General features: G+C 38.2%; 1 long non-coding RNA gene across 2 annotated transcripts; it reads right to left on the bottom strand.

The window, feature by feature from the left end:
• Positions 1-1,124: 1,124 nt before the first annotated feature.
• On the bottom strand, positions 1,125-9,848 carry LOC308701679. Of its 2 annotated transcripts, none has more exons than XR_014031494.1 (5): positions 9,738-9,848; positions 9,140-9,344; positions 8,100-8,319; positions 2,793-3,593; positions 1,125-2,008 (listed from the first exon to the last, which is right to left on the bottom strand). It is a non-coding gene; the product is annotated as an uncharacterized lncRNA (long non-coding RNA). The 2 variants fall into 2 exon arrangements; XR_014031495.1 differs by having other exon boundaries at positions 9,194-9,344.
• Positions 9,849-20,933: the final 11,085 nt, after the last annotated feature.

Raw genomic sequence — 20,933 nt, 5'->3', positions numbered from 1 at the left:
CAGGCTTGTGTGTGGAACCTTCCACCACGTCCCGAGCGTTCAAAGCTGATGATTGGTTTTTGGAGCTGGCGTGTCTCCCAAATTCCTTTCTACCCGGAAGTGTATGAAGAGGTCATGAGATCGTGAATACCTCTTCCGCCTTATCTGCCCTCGATGAGACCGCGGCCAAGGGTACACTGGAGTACCCCCATGGAGTGTTCTGTGGCAACACAATTGTGGCAACACAATTGTGTCCCCACAGCGCCTCCACCTGGCATGGTGGCCCTAAGCACCCCTCCAAAGCCTGTAGGTTTTTGTCTATTCTGGTAACAGAAAACTATAGAGCTGCGGGGCTGGCTGCCACCTCACTGCATGCTATGGCCATCCATCAGGTCTACCAGGCCAAGGTGCATACTGACATGCGCGAGGGTAGGGCTGATCCAGGGCTCATGCGTGAGCTGCGTGCAACCACCGACGAAGGTGACCACACGCTCCCTGGGTCAGGCGATGTCTACATGTGTGGCCCAGGAACCTTTGGCTTAACCTGGTCGATATACGCGGGGCTGAGTGAACCCGCTTCCTCAAATTCCCCATATCCCAGGCTGGCCTCTTCGGTGGCGCGGCTGAGGACTCTGCCCAACAGTTCTTGCCGCCCAGAAGCAGACTGAGACTAAAAAGCATATTCTGCATATAAGCATAAGGTGCACAGAATCCTCAGTCTGCTCACCGCCGAGGGCACCCTCCTGCGACTTCCACCCCTCCCGCCCGGCCCCAGCCCCAGCCCCAGCCCCAGCCCCAGCCCGTACCAGCCCCGCTAAACACCGGGCAAAGCGGGTCAACTGGGAGAAGAGCAAACTCTGCCCCGTGCAGAGGATCTCTTTTCTCGGTATGGAAATAGACTTGGTCGCCATGTGCGCGCAGCTTACGAGCGAGCGCGTGCATTCACTGCTGACTTGCCTGTGATAAATCGAGGGCAAGAGTGCGGTTCCACTGAAACTATTTCAGAGGCTCCTGGGGCATATGGCATCCGTAGCCGCAGAAACGCAGCTCGGATTGCTACATATGAGACCGCTTCAGCACTGGCTTCGCGATCGTGTGTAAATAAAAATTAAATGAATGATTTAAATAATACTTTGACATTTTTTAAGTAGAAATCAGTTTTATTATTCCAAAACACTATTAATTACAATAACTTGGCCCTTAGGGACTTGTGAACATTTCTTCTGCATATCAAGGGTGAAACTATTAATAATGTAGACAGACAGCAATCTCATTCAATGTCAGTCATGTGTGTGGTGAAATATCAATTGTTAGGTAATTAAAAGCTATTTTGATAAAATTGTACAATAACCTGGAGTTGCTGATAAAATGAGTAATGAGTTTAATCAATATTTTTCAAGGAAATACAAACATTAAGTAAGAGTGAAAGCGAATGAGACAAATCTATCTCTTTACTGGCTCATAAGAGCCAAAGCATCTCAAGAGAAGAAGAGAAGAAAAGTGTCCAGTTTCAAAGCAAGGCACTTGTATTCAGCTCCTGAAACATGAGAGCACAAGAACACTGAGTTTGTTTAAAAAAACTACTGCTTTCCTTCATAAAAGATAGAGTGATAGAAGTGACAGAAATTCATTAAGAATAAAACTCTGTGTTTCTCTCCAGTGAATCCTTTCATGCGTTTCTGACTGAATCTCTTGTTGCAGTGTTATTGTTTTTCCAGTGTGAATTGCATCGGGCATGTCTTTTCTGCTGTAATATTACGAATGAATCTTCTTCTTTGAGTGAATCTTCAGGTGTTTCTTCAGGACTGATGCTCAATGAAACTGTTTACCTCACTGATCAGTTTAATGGTCTTTCTTCAGAATGAGAAGCTGATGTGATTTCAGAGCGAAAGCCTGAGCCGCTTCTTCCCAGTGTGAACTCTCATGTGAATCTTCAGACTTGATTTACATGTGAAGCATTTTTTACACTGAGGGCAGGAGACCGATTTTTTGGTTTCTGTTTTTCCTTTCTTGTTCACGTCCATCAGGTCTAAAAGAAACATTAAATCAAGTGAGATTTCAGATGAGAGACAAATGTGAATCAAGATCACTCATTTTAATCCCATCATATCTGGTCATCAACTGCTGTGCACGATTATGATCTATTTTAATATCATGAAAGTATTTTGTGATATAAATCACTAGTTTGGTCATGAAACTCTAGATGGTGCATGCTTGACGTAACTGTAAGCAATCACATAATTTCCAACGCCTATCTAACAAACAGAGGAAGAATCTGGAAGCTTCTCATCTCTGTATTCTTGATAAGCAGCACCAGAGCAAATACAAAAACATGAACTGCTGTTAGAAAACATGAAAATACTGTTTGACGTTTTATCTTCACCATAATAAGCAATGTCAGAAAGAGAAAGTTGCACAGCGCTGCTATGAATATTGCTTTATTTCTGCTTGTTTTGACATGAGCGCCACCTACTGTCAGAGAGTGATTTTGCATTCACTAAACAGACAAATCACATGTAAAAACAGACTTTTTTTTCTATATCACACATTCATGTTGGGTTGAACATGAGTTAATAGGAACCAATCAAACAACAAAATGTCTGTTGCTCATCGTGGCGGTTAAGAAACTAATGAATGGATGAGGCATTTATATAGCGCTACTATTTACTACTGTACACACCAAGCGCTTTACAATCACATCAGTTGTCGGCCTCATTCACGACCTGGATGATTCAACAGCAGCCACAGTGAAACAGCGCCAACTATAGACAGTTGAGATTTTGTTGCTCAGCACATAAAGATGAACTACTTACTGTGATGTCAGACTGCAGTGATGTGGTTTCTCCACAGTGTGGATCTTCTTGTGTCGCTTTAGCTGATTTTTAAAATAAAAACTCTTCCCACACTGATCACACGTGTGCAGATTCTCTCTACTGTGGATCTTCTCATGTGTTTTCAGATTTGATGAATGACTGAATCTCTTGTCACAGTGTGAACACTTGTAAGGTTTTTCTCCAGTGTGAATTCTCTGGTGCAGTTTCAAACAGTTCATTGAAATAAAAGTCCTCTCACACTCAAAGCACATGTACTCTCTCACATCAGTATGAATTTTTTGATGTACTTGTAATCTACACAGCAGTGAAAAACTCTTTCCACACACAAAACATGAATGTGGCTTCTCCTTTGTATGAACTGTCAGATGTCTCTTCAGGTTTGATTCCACAATAAATGTTTTGCTGCACTGATCACATGTGAACGGCTTCTCTCCAGTGTGGATCCTCATGTGAACATTAAGGGGTGATGATTGAATGAAACTTTTCCCACATTGATCACATGTGAACGGCTTCTCTCCAGTGTGAATTCTCATGTGAATCTCAAGATATTGTTTGGTTGTGTAACTCTTTCCACACTGAGTGCAGGTGAAAGATTTCTTGTCTTTTCTTTTCTTTTCTTTAAAAATGTATTTTTAGTCTTTGAGCGACTCAAAGGTTTTTCTACAGGTTTGACATGATGTTTCTCCTTCACTTCACTCAGTTCTTCACTCTCCTCCTTCACTTCACTCTCCTCCTTCACTTCACTCAGTTCTTCACTCTCCTCCTTCACTTTCATCAGGTCTGAAATGAAAGAAAAGTTTAATTGTATTTTCAGTACATCAAAATTCAAAGAGAGAAATATGCTTATAAAGTTAAAGGACATAAAGTGAGCCCTAAAATATTACCATCATTTTGATGAGTTTTTATAAATTATGCATGTCCCTGAAAATCTCCATGAATGAGGAACATAGATCTTCCAATTATTACTGTTAAAACATTATAGGCACAAATCCCATGTTTCTATCAAGAGAACCATTAAATTATTTGATCAATGACACAATAATCAAATGTAATAAACATATTAAACATATACAACAGTGTCATAACATTTTCAGTTCAAGAACTGTTTTTCTTGTGTTCAAACTCTGTGTTCCCTAATATGGACATAGCTCTTCATATTTTCTTGACTTTGCCTGTGACTAACGCCAGTGGAGAGCGTTCTTTTTCCAAACGATCTTTGGTCAAAAACCGTCTTCGTTCATCCATGTTGCAAGAGAGACGAGAGACTAAACCATCTTACTTTGATGTCCCTGGAAAATGACATTCTCCGATCCCTGGACTTCAGTGACATTATCAAGGACTTTCCGCAAAAGCAGGAAAAAAAGTTTTTAAGTAGGGCTGGGCGATATGGCTGAAACCTGTATCACGATATAAGTGTTTCATATCGCTCGATATCGATAATTATTGATTTTTAAGACCTGTTTAAAATAAGGACCAGGAGACAAATATATTACATTTAAAAATATATATATTTTACACTTAACCTTCCTCTGCTTATAATCCCCTCAGTTATAAAGGCAGAAATGTCAACACAACCATGGAAAACACCCAAATAAATAAAATGTAAACATAAGTCTAAAATCATAATGAACACTTAATTATCCCTTAACATTAAGGTGCAAAATTAAAGAATACGTAAGAAATGCTTAATAAAGTGTAATAAAATAGTGCAAAGTGTTAAATATAAACAGAGAAACCGACGACGGTCTTGCATAATTTGCAGACGAAACTGGTCTGACTACGGTCAGACTTATAAAATCCCAAAAACTGTCATACTGGCGAGCTGACTTTTCCTGTTTTATCAACAATCACTGCGGCACTCATTTTCCACTTATCACCCCACACCGGTTCTGTTCCTGAAGAATCCAACACAAGACAACGATATGGCGCAACCATACTGTTACATGACACAACGCATTTTTTATTGATATTGATTACGTGTCTATCACAATATATGTTGTTATACGACTGTGAGACAGAAAGTAAACTTGACGGCACTCGCAAGAAAATGGGTAAGTTGCTACATAATCAAATTCACAAATATAACACCATTTAAAAAATACATAGGCTTCTGAGTTACTAAAACAATCTTTGTCAAATAATACACTTGTTTGTTCACAGTTTTAATGTTCTTGTTTCCATTTGTTTAATTTCAACATCTGAGGTGAATTATATCCATTGTTGCTTTTACAGCTACACAAAGCTGGAGCACTAAATGATATTCAAAGTCACATTTCACGCTTTTAACACTAAATAAAGCACATAAACAGTACCTCAGATTATCATCGCCACACTTTGTGTTTGTTGTTCCAGCGCGACGTCACAGAAAAATAGAAACCTTTTCTAAAATAGAATCGCCGCGTGTCGCACCTGATTAGGACAAAAACTCTGATTTAAGGCCTTTTCACGCCGGATGCGTACTGAAAAAGCGAAACGAAAAAGCGAATAGTTTGTGTGCGAATAGTTTGCGTCAAAACCATTCACATCAGCTGCGACGTGAATTTGCGACGTCTGTGACGTTCAGAGCTTCAACATTACAAAACTTTTGTGCCTACAGAAAACAGGGACACTTCATCATCATCATCATCATCATCATCATCATCATCATCCAGTTAAGACAAGCTTTTCATTTTCTTTAAAAGACAGAAAAGAAGGTTTTGGGTGCACCCAATCTTAAAGAACAGAGAGTCTGAAGGGGAGTATGCTAATGTCCACTTTTAGTTTCCTTTTCCTCTCTCCTGTTTCTCTCATAGGTGTCCCTGAGGTTTTTCCACAGTTTTTTTTTTTTTTTTTTTGCGTCTTCAACTAAACAGTTAAAATCATTCGACTAGAAACTGTAGATATCACACAAAGAATGTATAGTATACTAAAAGCAGCCCTAAATAGTCTCACTACATTTTGTTACATGTTCAGAGTAAACACGGTCTCTGTCTCTATCTTTGCCGATAATAGTGTTAGCTTTCTATCCCAAATGTAGTTTAGCCTGCTAGCCTACACAGCACAGGACTATACAACGACTAAAACTATCACACAACATACTCACAGTCGTAATAACCGAGTTGGTTGGCAATGCTACACCACACTTGTCTAGGCCTGTCGCGATAGTCGATAAGTCGATTAATCGCACGATAAAAAAAAAATAAGCTCGATAATTTTTCCGGCCGCGATAATTACATTTGCATGCTTGTTTGTTTTCCTCATCTCTCTCTCTCTCTACCAAAGAGAGTGGATGACCACTCTCAGTTCTTTAGCGTATAGGAGGAGTGAACCCTCTTGTTGTCAGTTGCATGGTCTTTGTGTGAGGAGGCGGCGCCGCGGCGCTTGTCAGTCACATGGTCTTTGTATGGGAAAGCGCCGGCGGGACTGTTTGAGGCTATTTAAGCCTAATGTCTAAAGCCTAATGTTTAATATTTTTTGAAGTGCAATTTTGTTTACATCCATTTTATTTATTAACAGACATTTATTTTGTTAACAGACACTAAGAGTCCATTGCTTTCATTGTTTTTGGTTGTTTTGTTCATTTTTTTGGATATTTAAAATGTTTTCCGTTTTCAATGTTTAATAATAAAAGTGTATAGATCGTTGAAAAGGTGTACCTGCATTATTATGCCATTATAATTATATTAAATGAAAATGGTCTCAGAACGACAATATTATCGTTTATCGCGATAATTTCTTGGACAATTTATCGTCCAGCAAAATTTGTTATCGTGACAGGCCTACACTTGTCTTTAAAATGTCTTGTAGTATGTGATTGGCTGAAGCCTTTTCTGTCATCGCAAAAGTAAAAAAAAATCGTCATGAAGCGAAAAAATAAGTCGTTTTTTCGCCGCAGCACATTCGCGGTTGGTGTGGAAGCGCTCATTACACAAACAGCTGATCAAAAAATAAAACCATTTATTTTATTTTACATATTTTACATAACATACGAATTATTCGTGCGTCAAAATCGCGTCCAGTGTGAAAGGACCTTAACATGGAAAAGATGCCTTTTATCGCGTGTTGCTTTTATCGCTGTTAGCGTGTCATCCCCCTACGTTGCTAGGTTACCAGAAAGAGTGAGTACCTTTGCTTCGCAACCTCTGGTTTCTTCCGACGAAGGAAAAAAATATCGAATGTTTTATCGAACGCATTTTTTATTGATATTGATTACGTGTCTATCGCGATATATATCGTTATCGTTTTATCGCCCAGCCCTAATTTTAAGGTAAGCAATTTTCTTAATCGTATATTGTAAATGAATTGGCAATTGTTATTCTGAATGATTCTAGATTCTATTAATGTGAAACAACTTCAGCTTTTTTTGGGGGGGACTGGCTGCAGTAACTCATATAGCCCCGGGACCCAGTGAGCTCTTAATGCGGCCCTGGTAACATGTCTCATGTAATCGCTTTATTAGTGTTTCAACCACGGAAAGACGTCTTGTAAACAATATGTCATGTAACGTCACATTTACCTCAGAAAAACCATATTCCACCCACATCACACTCTAGGTGGATTGAAGACGCCTTGTATTTCATCAAACTTGAAAAAAATAGACTTTTTCTGCACCGGCCCAGTGCAGTGCATGATTCTCTACAATCTGGAAGCCCTTTTTAACATACGTACTACAGACTCTGTCATCTTTAATATGTGTCTGATTAACCCTTTACATTCCAGATTGTACTTTGTAATTTTACAATGATGTTTAGAATTCAGTTTTAAGTGCACTTAATACTTTGTTGGTCTGTCTTTGTATTTCTCAGTTTTCCATTATCTGCTGATGAGAATGTATTTATATTTATTTTAATACTTCCTTTTTTTTTGGTTGTTTACTTATTTTCTTTTCACTGTATGTATCATAAAAGTTAGAGAACATTTGCCATGTACTTTACCTGATATATACTGTATATTCTAAACAATCGATATCGAATTGAAAGCTTGTGAATTGAAATCTAATCGAATCGTGAAAATTGTGTCAATACCCAGTAAACTACATTGAGAAATGTCAAAATGTTTGGTCAACAAATGTGAGCCAGTTATAAATGTAAAATAAAACAGCTAAAATATTTAGTTGGACCTGATGTTGACAATCAATATAACAATTTCTCAAACCTCCCTTTACTGACCATTTGTGGTAAACAAACAAGAAAGAAAATGTTTGTCTATTTCATAGTTTACCTGTTTGTCAAAAACTGATGAAGTTCTTGAATGTTTCTAACATGAATGTTCTTCGGCATCATGAATGAATGAAGAATAAACACCAACCTCTTTGTTCTTCAGGATCTTCAGTGTGTTTCATTCTGCAGGGTTCTGGATCACTCATGTTCTCACTGTCCTCTTTAATAAACTCAGTCTTTACAGATATCAGCTCTTCCTGATGCATTGCTGCTCGTCTTCACTTGTAGACGGATGGGAATATTCCAGCATTCATTGGAGAATTACAGTGGGAGGAGCTTCACTGATGATGTAATTGCTGTGGGAAGAGCTGATGAAATACATCAGTTACTGAGTTTGTTTTAATACTAAATGACACATCTATGCATTTATGTCTATCTCTCTATATAGAAACCAACAATTACCCTCAGTCTATTGACACCAATGAAATGAGCTTAAGTGTCAATTTACAGGAGATCTGAAGACATCAGCATAAAAAATGAGGTGAAAACAGGAACTATTGTCATGAAATAAAGAGTGTTTTCAGCAGATCTGTTAATATTGATGAGCCTCAGACTATCAACACTCATTCAACAAGCCATTCAGGGTCATCAGCAGATCATCTCACTTTATTCTGAGTGTTTGCTGTTAGAAACACATTATTTGACTCAGGATAGATGATAAAATCCAATAAAACTGCTTTATTAAAGATGACACTTATTTCTCTTAATATGACATGGATAAAACATCAATACTACGAAGACAAACACTAATGTCACTCATCTTCAACCACTACAGCTACATAATTATGAACTGAAACATGGTTTGATTTTATGATAACTACATTCATTGTATTAAGTGTAAAGGGCACTTATTATAATATAGAGTGAAGTGCTACCTTTTCACAGGAGGAGTAGACAAATGAAAGTACCAAAACAGTTTACTCAGAACATATAGCCGGCATTTATTGAACATCAAATATCAACCAATATGACCATGTTTATCTTTTCTTTGTAATGTCCTTTTAGTTGTGAAAATCAGTATTGCTCTTAGTTTTCAACTTTTTAACACAAGTTGGGAAAATATGAAATAAAAATGACCTCAGAGCTCTGATTAAATAACCTCAAAATAATAAACCAAAGTCCATCTACCCGGGTAGTGTGGTTTTTTTTAAAAGTGTGGTGAGATCTCGCGCTTATCTGTACGATGCAATGAAGAAGTGATGAGTAGAAGCAGTTTGTGTTGCAGGCAAGATGATCATTCGTGCCCTCCGCTCTTCTGCCTCGTGTGTCCGATGGTGAATTTGTCCAATGGAATTCCCTCTCAAATCATGCATCAAAAAAAAACAACAACAACCTGCATAGCAGGACAACATTCAATTACTCTCTCGATAAATTTTACCAGATCTGGAAATGTAACTCATATTCATGAACTGTAGTAGCTTAATTCTTATTTTCAATCTATACCTTCACTACATACATGAAACTCAAGCACTAGCATATCACGTAGTAACGTGGCTTCAACATAGCATGAAATAACACTTCAAATCATTAAACTCATGTTCAACTCCGATTGGTTTTTAGCTTATGCAGTACATATCATCAATACATTTTCACACAATACATTAAACAACTGAGTTACAGCAAAATAGAAAAATAAAAATAACTTTTACCTGCTTAACTCATTAATCACATCTATCACACCATGTCTGCTAGTAACACAAATGATAAACATGTGTAAAACACTCACCGGAGAAAAATCATACAAGTTAGGTAAACTCCTTGTCGTAATTTTGACCCTTTGCTCTGTTATTCTGCCTTAGAAGTAGGTTTGGTGAGAAAAACCCTTTTAACTAGCTCTATGGAGTCAAAATAGGGCCATATATATCTGCAAAATAAAACAATGTTTTGCAAAAAAAAAAAAATGTTTTGCAAAAAAAAAAATGTTTTGCAAAAAAAATATATGTTTTGCAAATGAAAATAGAGTATTGAGAAAAAAAAATTGCTTTTTTGCAAGTAAAAAAATAATAATTGCAAAAGAAAAGTTAACCACTGAGAGAAAAAATAAGTTTAGCAAAGTAAAACTTCAGCAGCATTGACTTTGCAACACATATTTCCCTTTGCGCCGCTCCTTTAAATCCACGTTTTTAGTCATCCGTGCCTCTGCGAGTGCGTTGATACACATAGTTACATATAGTTATCGGTCTATCTAGCGAACTTGAAGAAAGCGATCAATAATACATACCTGTGATCCATCACCCGCATGTCTCTGCTCCACCATTTCGATCGATCCACTCGGTCTGGGGCTCGCGCTGATGACGTACACACCCCAACCTCTTGACCCCTCCCCCACGTCAAATTAGGGACACAAAGCGAGGCGCAAAGAAAAATGAAGCGCAAAGGAAAGCTTGCGCCGCAGAGGCACGGATGACTGAAACGTGGATTTAACCCTCTGGGCGCCACGGTCGAGTTTACTCGACAAGATGCGGCACTGAATAAAACGGCCGATTTTGTCAAATAGGGTGTAAAATTTCGTTCAACCTCCCCTCCACTAGTTGGCAGACATGTCATACTTCATCCCTGACTCAAAAAAACGTCATGTTTATATACAAAATCTTCGAGCTAGAGCGCATTGAATCAGTGCGAACAAAAGCGGAGCTAGTGTGCGAGTGAGCCATTTTATCAGAGCAATATTGTCAACGTCAGCGAGTTTTTGCATTAGATTATTATTATTATTATCATCAATAAAGCTTACCCGCAAATGAAGTGGTGTGTCTTCTATTCGCGGACCCTGATTCTGAAGGGGAATAACGTTATCTGCCTTCAGAAAATGACGGTGAATCTGAAAGTGAAAGTATAGCCCTACACCAAGCACAAACGGTGAATCCTTTGCCCAATATAACGTTAGATGGTCCTTTACCCAATGTCAGTGGTGGGAACAATGTTTCCCGGGGTCGGAGTGTTCATCGCGAAGTTAGCAGGCGTGTTAGTGTTGTGGGGAACGAGGCGGCCGCGGGAGATTTTTACCGCGCTAGCCATGGTGACCGTGTGCCTCTCCGCAATCGCGGCGACAGTATTGTGGTGGAGGCTTTGTCTATTGCCAGTGGGTATGTTAGACGAGGTCGAAGTATTCATACGACAGTAAGGGGGAAACGTGGAGACAGGGTGGGGAGTCGCAATGACAATGACAGTAGTACGAGCTGTGCACACTCGGCGCGCGCGCGAGGCAGATCTAGCCGCGCCCGCGCTGCTGCTCGTAGCAGGAGAAGAGGCGATGTGACACGGGGCAGAGGGGCTATTATGCATAGTCTATCGCAAGACCACACCATGAAACACTACAAGAAATGTCACCTGGATGAATAGGGAGTCATTATCTCTACAGCAAAAGCCCTGCAACAATTGTTTTTGTCTGCCATTTATTACAATGTTGATTTACATTTCCCTGACCATTTAGTAGTGTACAATATGTGTTCTTTTTTGTGTGTTCATGTCCTTGTGATGTGTGCGTCTTTGTCAGCTAAAAAAAAAAACAAAAAAAAACTAATAAACATCAACAAAAACTATAAAAATTCTATAATACAATATGGCCGCCACCATATGACGTCATAATATGCAAATTAGATGGGAAAATGTAATCCCTACATAAACTTTGGGTCATCCTTAATATTTCTCTAATTTACAGAAAGTCTCTATCTTTTATCACTTTTAAGATATAGCCTTTTGAAATTAAGATGTCAAAATCGAACGTTTTAGGAAAAAACCTCTGGCGCCTAAAGGGTTAAAGGAGCGGCGCAAAGGGAAATATGTGTTGCAAAGTCAATGCTGCTGAAGTTTTACTTTGCTAAACTTATTTTTTCTCTCAGTGGTTAACTTTTCTTTTGCAATTATTTTTTTTTTACTTGCAAAAAAGCAATTTTTTTTCTCAATACTCTATTTTCATTTGCAAAACATTTTTTTTTGCAAAACATTTATTTTTTTGCAAAACATTTATTTTTTTTGCAAAACATTTATTTTTTTGCAAAACATTTTTTTTTTTTTGCAAAACATTTTTTTTTTTTTGCAAAACATTGGCCCTATTTTGACTCCATATGACTATTCATAATATGCACTGAAGATATCTACAATATGTTATTTTGACTAGTCAAAATATAAATCTGAGAAATATGCTTTTTATATTCTTCCATCCATATTCTTCCATCGACTTCCATTGGAAAATATTTCCGCATATCTTCAAATGAGTTTTGACTAGTAGAAATTGTAATTAAAGATATCTATTTGAAATTGATTTTGTTCGATATCCTAAAGTAGGATAATGTTGAGATGTGCATGCTGTGGATTAAATGTAGTCTATATTCTGTTTTACGGTGTGCATTTTATTCTTAATAACAATAATAATTTTTTTTAAGCATTAACAAATTTTTAGATATCATAATTGTAACATCAAATATAACAAACCCCTTTTGTAGTAATTGTTGCATAAACATATCACATCCTACAATTATTTATCTGGTTAATTATGGTTATATTTCATACATTTACTATAATCAGAACAATCCAGTAATTAAACCTTTGTATCCAGAGTAGTCGATTGCCGAGTTCGGGCGCATGATCGTACGTACTAAACATATGCGCGTGAACTCGACAATCGACTACTGTGGACTTCAGCCGAAAACAGGATGTAAATACAGGTATTTGCGATGGCTGAAATAACATCACTTTTATTAATATCTTTCACATCTACTGCAGTCAGATTCACCCGCGTTCACTCTAAAGGAATCACTCACATGGCTGTGCACTTGTAATGACACATCAAGGATGTTAAGAGTCTAAAAGCAGGTTTAAAACTTGCCCCATTGAAGTCAACAGGGTGCAAATTTTAAAAAGAGGATAATACAATGTAGGCAACACCGATTTTTGTTGTTGTTCTCTGTATTGACAGCACTCCAAATTTACAAAAAAATGAGCTCAATGTTAAAATTGACCGGAGTTCTCCTTTAATATCACTCTTCGTTTCTGCTGCCAAGTGCGTGCACACATTATTTTATTTTTTCTAAAAAGAAATACTGTCTATTTTCATTTTTAATTTTATCATGATATTTAGGATGATGTTTAAAAATAATCCATGTTTTATCTCATTTTTCATTTCTCACTCTTACTACAAGTACAGTAGGAGGTATTAGCCTCCTATCCATGTATTATTTTATCTTATATTACCATTATCTTTTGGTTATTTTTCCTTCTAGCCAATGCTAGAATATTCTTTAATATTCTTCACATTATTTAATAGTTTTCAAAATATTAGTTTTGTAGCATTAGTAGCATTTTCACCAAATAAGTCTTCATAACTGTATTAAGACTTCTAGGATTTGCTTCTATGCCATTTTCTAAATTACATTCTTACACAATTCATATTTAATTCGTCCATGAATGTTCTTCTTAAACTTTGCTAAGACTGACTATACTGTTGCAGTGTTTACTGATGTATTTCCATTTTCCCCAAATATTCCAGTTCTAACCAAATGTATACTTTTCTCTCTTATTGTCAAAATCTTAATTTCCTGTAATATTCCTTTAGGGTAGATTCACCTTACAGTGAATAATCTTCGTTTACCTTCCCATTCAATATTTCTATCAGGACATTCACTTTAAAACATCTTGTTCTTTCCGTGTGTATTACTAATATCATTGTTTTGTTTTGTTTGATTTTCTCAAATTTTTTATCTTAATTTACTTAACCTATTTTCTAGTGCTTTATACGGTGGATTCATCAGGCAAGATTATGAGATATGAGAATCCCATAATTTCAGTAGTTCCATAGTTCATTATTCAAATGTTCTTCCTTCATGTACTGTTAAATATATATTTTCCACTTTCTATCTTTTATACTTGTAGATTTTCCACATTAGCTTTATAGCACAACTTCCTGCTTTCATTTGCTCCCAAAAAGCTTTAGTTCACTTAAATCGCTTGTATAGTTATGCTATAATAAAATCAACAAAATGCCAAATTGCTGCTACATTCATAATAATTTAAACAATCAATAATTATCATTTACCCACAGCAATTGATTTATATTAGCAGGATTTTTCTATATTTCAGCATTATTCTTCCCTCTTTTTGGACTATTTACTTTAATTGTTTTTGATTAGTAAATTCCAAAGTATCACTCTACCCACATCAAAAACTTTTAATATTTTACTGTTTTGTTAATCTTGTGCCAGCTCTTTCTCTTGGCACAGACAATCGAGGTGCTTTGCTGGTGGTCCTGTTCACTAATTCCTTGAAGACCAGCCTGTCGTACTGAGTGAACCTCTGCTAGCTAGTATTGTGGGTAATTTGGTTTGAGCGGGAACATTTTACAGTAAATTTTAGTGTTGCTGTAACCTAGCTGTACCTGGCTGTAATATGCCTGGCAATAATACAGGGTTGCTGTAAACAGAGAGCGCGCGCACCGCCAGACTGACGTCAGAGCACAACGGCAGGCAGATGCAGATCACTCACTGGATGGATGGATCTCACTCTGCGGATATCTGGATATTTGGTAAGTTAATTTTGAATTGTATAATAAGGTTTTAGGATTTTACACTATAGTGTACAAATGACAGTGGAAGTTTTGCCAGCGACGGTTGCAAAAACACCGTTAGCATCTAGTTAGCTCTGCTCTTTCACCCCGTTGCTTGTCGCGACATTTTCAAATGTAACTCGAGATTTGAATATTGAATTAACATTAGTTTCTAAACAGCCACGATGAGAAACGGACATTTTGTTGTTTGATTGGTTTCTATTAACTCGTGTTCAACCCAACATGTATATATATTATATATATAAAATTATATATATATATATATATATAAAACAGTCTGATTTTTACATGTGATTTGTCTGTTCAGTGAATGCAAAATCACTCTCTGACAGTAGGTGGTGCTCATGTCAAAACAAGCAGAAATAAAGCAATATACATGGCAGCGCTTTGCAACTTTCTCTTTCTGACATTACTGATTATGGTGAAGATAAAACGTCAAACAGTATTTTCATGTTTTCTAACTGCAGTTCATGTTTTTGTATTTGCTCTGGTGCTTATCAAGAATACAGAGACGAGAAGCTTCCAGATTCTTCCTCTGTTAATGTTAGAAAGGAATTGGAATTTATGTGATTGCTTACAGTTTACGTCAAGCATGGGCCATGTAGAGTTTCATGACCAAACTAGTGATTTATATCACAAATTATTTTCATGATATTAAAATAGATCATAATCGTGCACAGCAGTTGATGACCAGATATGATGGGATTAAAATGACAGTGATCTTGATTCACATTTGTCTCTCATCTGAAATCTCACTTGATTTAATGTTTCTTTTAGACCTGATGGACGTGAACAAAAAAGGAAAAACAGAAGCCAAAAAATCTGTCTCCTGCCCTCAGTGTAAAAAACGCTTCATGTAAATCAAGTCTGAAGATTCACATGAGAGTTCACACTGGGAAGAAGCGGCTCAGGCTTTCGCTCTGAAATCACATCTGCTTCTCATTCTGAAGAAAGACCATTAAACAGATCAGTGAGGTAAACAGTTTTACTGAGCATCAGTACTGAAGAAACACCTGAAGATTCACTCAAAGAAGAAGATTCATTCGTAATATTACAGCAGAAAAGACATGCGGTGTGTGTTTCAGTGCTGAAGTCCTTTACTACAGAAGATGAACTGAAAGACCACCAGAAAATTCACACTGGAAAAAACAACAGCGCATCAAGAGATTCATTCGGTCAGAAACACATGAAAGGATTCACTGGAAAGAAACACATCAAACTTTTATTGTTAATGAATTTCTATCACTCAGTTCTCTTTTATGAAGGAAAGCAGTCATTTTTTTAAATTAACTCAGTGTTCTTTTGCTCTCATGATTCGGGAGCTGAAGAAGAGGCACACTTTTAAGAGAGACATGAATCTGATATTAATTTCTAACTTATTCTTCATTGTTTTTCATCAGGACATCAAGATATACTTTCATCTATCTTTGAAACTGGACACTTTTCTCTTCTTTTCTTGAGATGATTTGAGTCAGTAAAGAGAGAGATCTGTCTCATGTTTGTATTTTTACTTTTACTTAATGTTTGTATTTCCTTGAAAAATGATTGATTAAACTCATTACTCTTTTTATCAACAACTCGTGGTTATTGTACATTTTTTATCAATATAGCTTTTAAATACATCATAATTGATATTTCACCACACACATGACTGAAATTGAATGAGATTGCTGTCTGTCTACATTATTAACAGCTTCACCCTTGCTATGCAGCAGACATGTTCACAGGTCCCTAAATGCCAAGTCCAAGTCAGGTCTCAAGCATTTTTTCTATTTTTATCAATAGTTAGTCGGCTACTTATTGTAATTAACAGTGTTGTGAAATATCAAAACTGATTTATACTTAAAAATGTCAAAGTATTATTTAAATCATTCATTTAATTTTTATTCACAATAAAAAAAACAGAATACTTTCAAACTATATGACATTATACCATTTGGAATACAGGGACTGTCGCCATGAGAAAAATAAATGTGCTGTGGATTTTGAGCTATTTGAGTTGCCATGGTTTCCTGTAGTTCTCAAGCAGTGAATGGGTAATGTATTCTTCCAGTGAGTGCCGGCAGTAACAAAACCTGTGTATAAACAAGCGTTACAGCAAACAACACAAAGAACAACATTCACGCGTGTCATTTGTGAAAGACGACATAACACACCCTGACTCAACAAACCCATTTGTGGAGCCGGACAGGGTCTCTGACTTCAAGTCCACGTCAAGTTTCAAGTCAGTTGTTCACGAGCCCAAGTCTGTAGTTTGCTGTAGTTCTCAAGCAGCGAATGGGTACAATGTAAAAAAAAATCCTGTAGAAATTACAGTAACTTACTGGTAGCTGTTTGCCAGTAATTTACTGTAAATTAAACTTACAGTAAACATGCTGTATTCATATTTACAGTACCACAAAACTTGCTGTACATTTATTTACAGTATTGTATATTTTTTCGACCTCAGATGCTTCTGACTCCATAAGAGGAGGTGGCGGGCGAGTTGCGACATACGGTGGGAGCGTAGACCACCTTGTCGGTTGATGTCGCGTTATTGTCTGATCGGACTAGTACGTGCTGGTTCTTGAGTCAGCGCATGGAAGCGGTGCAGAGCGAGATGTACTGCCAGCAACTCAAGGCAATTGACATGCCAAAGGCGCTGGGGTCCTGTCCAGGAGCCCACGGCAGCATGTCCATTGCACATGGTGCCCCAGCCTGTGGTGGAGGCATCTGTTGAGACAACAACATGCCTGGAAACTTGTTCTAAGGGCACTCCGGGCCGTAGAAAGCTGAGGTTCGTCCACAGGGTGAAGATCTGACGGCAGGCCAGATCCCTGAGACTCGGAGCGTGCCGTGTTGCTATTTCCACCTCGGGACTCAATCGCGAAGCCAGAGCTGAAGCGGTCTCATATGAAGCAATCCGAGCGGCGTTGCTGCGGCTACAGATGCCATATGCCCCAGGAGCCTCTGACGCATTTGAGATGGTTTGCAGTAACGGGAGTTTAGCGGGGCTGGTACGGGCTGGGGCGCCTTCCTGCGACCACCTCTACAGCGTGGCCTGGGTAATGGCTGCTATTGGGACCGGACGGGAGGGGTGCACCCAGGACTGGTAGACCTGATGGATGGCCATAGCATGCAGTGAGGTGGCAGCCAGCCCCGCATCTCTATAGGTTTCTGCCATCAGAGTAGACAAAAACCTACAGGCTTTGGAGGGGTGCTTAGGGCCACTACACCAGGTGGTGGCGCTGTGGGGACACAGTTGTGTTGCCACAGAACTCTCCACAGGGGTAACCCCAGTGTACCCTTGGCCACGGTCTCATCGAGGGCAGAGAAGGCGGAAGAGGTATTCACAATCTCATGACCTCTTCATGCACTTCTGGGTAGAAAGGAATTTGGGGGACACGCCAGCTCCAAAAACCAATCATCAGCTTTGAGCGCTCGGGATGTGATGGAAGGTTCCACACACAAGCCCAATGCTCGCGGCTGCCTGGGAAAGCATGGCCCGCGACCTCTGGCCGGGCCTGCCCACCAGCCAAAGTATCCCCTAACATGGAGGAAATAGATTGGGGTGTGGATGAGGGGACTTTCACTCGAGCAAGGTCAATGAGTCTCGACCACAACTTTGCGATGGTCATGTTCCTGCAATGAAAACATGACGCATCCATGCGCGTGAGCCCAAACACGCGAGGCAGCGCTCGTGCCCATCAGCAGATTTAATCTGACTACCGCACTCACAAATACACGGGCAATACGTCTTTAAAAAGAAGTATTTTCACCAATTGACCTAAGCCGTTGACCATCCTTAATGCTGTCATTGTGTGTTAAACTGTTTGGAGTTTTGCAGCACCTATTTCTTTGCAAAAACATTGTATCAGACATATCATAGATCATTTTTTTTCAATCTGATTGGCTGCTCACCATAAGCAGCTTCCATATGGTCCTTTGTGTCTAAATGGGTTGGGTTTGGCCAGAATTAGATGAGCAGTAGACTTTGCCTGTAGAGTGTTATATTGTATTAACACACAGTGTGTCAACACACTCTCTTAATGTGAACAAATATCGTTATATTCAAACTTGAATTTTTTAGGGCAATAACTGTACATATTAAAATAATTCCAAACCCAATAACTTTGCTCTTACAACCCAGCTGTGAGTGAAGATGAAGTGTTAAAGTCATTAATTTATCAAAGTGGGTTTCTGAACTAGCTACAATGAGTTTACTGTTATGTGAATGATAATACAATATAAAATAATAAAATTTTATTTGTATAGCACGTTTAAAAACAACCGGTGTTGACAAAAGTGCTTTACAAGGCCAAGAAGACAAACAATAAGACAGAAAACATATAAAAAGTAAAAAAAAAAAAAAAAAAAAAAAAAAAAAGATATATTAAAAGCTATTGAAAAAAAAAAAGGTTTCAAAGTTGATTTAAAAATTGATAAAGTTTGGACATATCTGATGCAAGCCGGTAGGCTATTCCATAACTTGGGGCCGATGACTGCAAAAGCATGATCACCCCTATTTTTAAATCTAGTTCTAGAGACTGATAGTAAATTAGAGTCTCCCAATCTGAGTGATCTTGACTGTGAGAGTGGATGTATAGTTCAGACAGGCACTGTGGAGCCTGGTTCTGCAAAGACTTAAAAACAAGTAACACAACTTTAAAAGCAATGCTATATTTAACCTATATTTAACCGGTAGCCAATGAAGTGAGATCAAAGAGGCGGCCAGAGAGGGAGGTCATGGAGTCGGTGATCGTGACAAGTCTAATCGGGAAGTTACAAGAGCATGCATGGCAATCTCAAAGTTCTTTGCAGACAAGAAGGGCTTAACCTTGGCTAAAAGACAAAGATAATAAAAATAGGACTTAACCACAGCACTTATCCGTTTATCATATTTAAGGTTGTTTAACCAAACCCCCAGATTCCGAACACAGGTGGTACTGTGAGGTTTGGAGATCAAAATCATGAGTCAATCAATCAAATACTGCAATCATTTGAGCCAAACAAGATAATTTCGGTCTTGCTCTCATTAAGACTCAAGAAATTACTAGCAAGCCAAAGTTTTAGTTCATCCAAACAGTCCAATATTGGCTTTAAAGCAAGCTTATCATCACGCTTCCAAGGCAAGTAAATTTGTGTGTCACAGAGATGAAAAGATACCCCATATCTAGATAAAATAGAACCCAAAGGGAGCATATAAAGATTAAACAGTTCTGGGCCAAGAATAGAGCCCTGAGGAACGCCGGACCCCTATTTCATTTCAGACGAAGACTGTTGCCCGATGCCCACCGAGTAAACTCCTATTATGAACGGAACCATTGTAGCACTGTACCCCGAAAACTCATATACGCTTCAAGACGAGAATTAAGAACGTTGTGATCGACCAAGTCAAATGCAGAGCTAAGATCTAGCAAGACCAAAGCCACAGATTGCCCGGTATCGGTGGTAAGCATTATATCACTCATGACTCTTAAGAAAGCCGATTCTGTGCTATGACGATTTTTAAAACCAGACTGAGGTTTCTCATGAATAATGTTATAATTCAAAAAAGACTGGAGTTGACTCAATACCACTTTTTCTAGAATTTTCAAGATAAAGGGTAAATTTGAAATTAGGCGGAAGTTACTCAGAAGTGTAGAATCCACATTAGTTTTTTTTTAAGACGAGGCAAAACCGAAGCATGTTTGAGACAGTTGGCAACAATCCCGGTGTGAAGACATTTGTTGATGATGGACAACAAATCAGGGCCAATAGCTTGAAATATCTGCACCTAGTGGGTTTTAAAGTTGCAACAATCCCATTTAGGGAGTCCAAAGAGATAGGCTCAAAGACAGACCAGATAGAAGAGGACATCAAGTGGCGTATAGGCTGACAAGGGCATTTGAGATTTAATTAGTGAGATCTTCTCATTAAAATAAATCGCAAAATCCTCACAAAGAGAGTCAGACATCTCTGGGAACTGATTAGTGGTGGGATTAAGCACAGAATCAGAATTGGGCCTATTGCTGTTAGCTAGAATCAACTCAGAAAAGTATTTATGTTTGGCAGCTTTAGCAGCTTGCTGGAAAGCAGAGAGGGAATCCTTTACGATTTCATAGGAAACATGTGGTCTATCCTTATTCCACTTGTGTTCAGCCCTTCTACAGATCTGACTGAGAGAACAAAAATTGTCATTTAACCATATGGCTTTGAGTTGTGATCATGTTTTGTTTAGTTTTTTTCTTAAAAGGAGCGAAAGCATTTATGAATATGAATGATTGATTTTAATATTAGATGATCTTTGTTGCTTTGCTTCAGTTTAACACATCCTCGTATTACGAGCTCATTATGGGAAAATCAGCATATTTGTAACAAACATCTCAGGAAAGGTGACATATT

Source organism: Scardinius erythrophthalmus (assembly GCF_964197995.2).
Source record: "Scardinius erythrophthalmus genome assembly, chromosome: 1".
Taxonomy (NCBI): domain Eukaryota; kingdom Metazoa; phylum Chordata; class Actinopteri; order Cypriniformes; family Leuciscidae; genus Scardinius; species Scardinius erythrophthalmus.
This window is presented reverse-complemented; position numbering and strand designations above follow the sequence as displayed.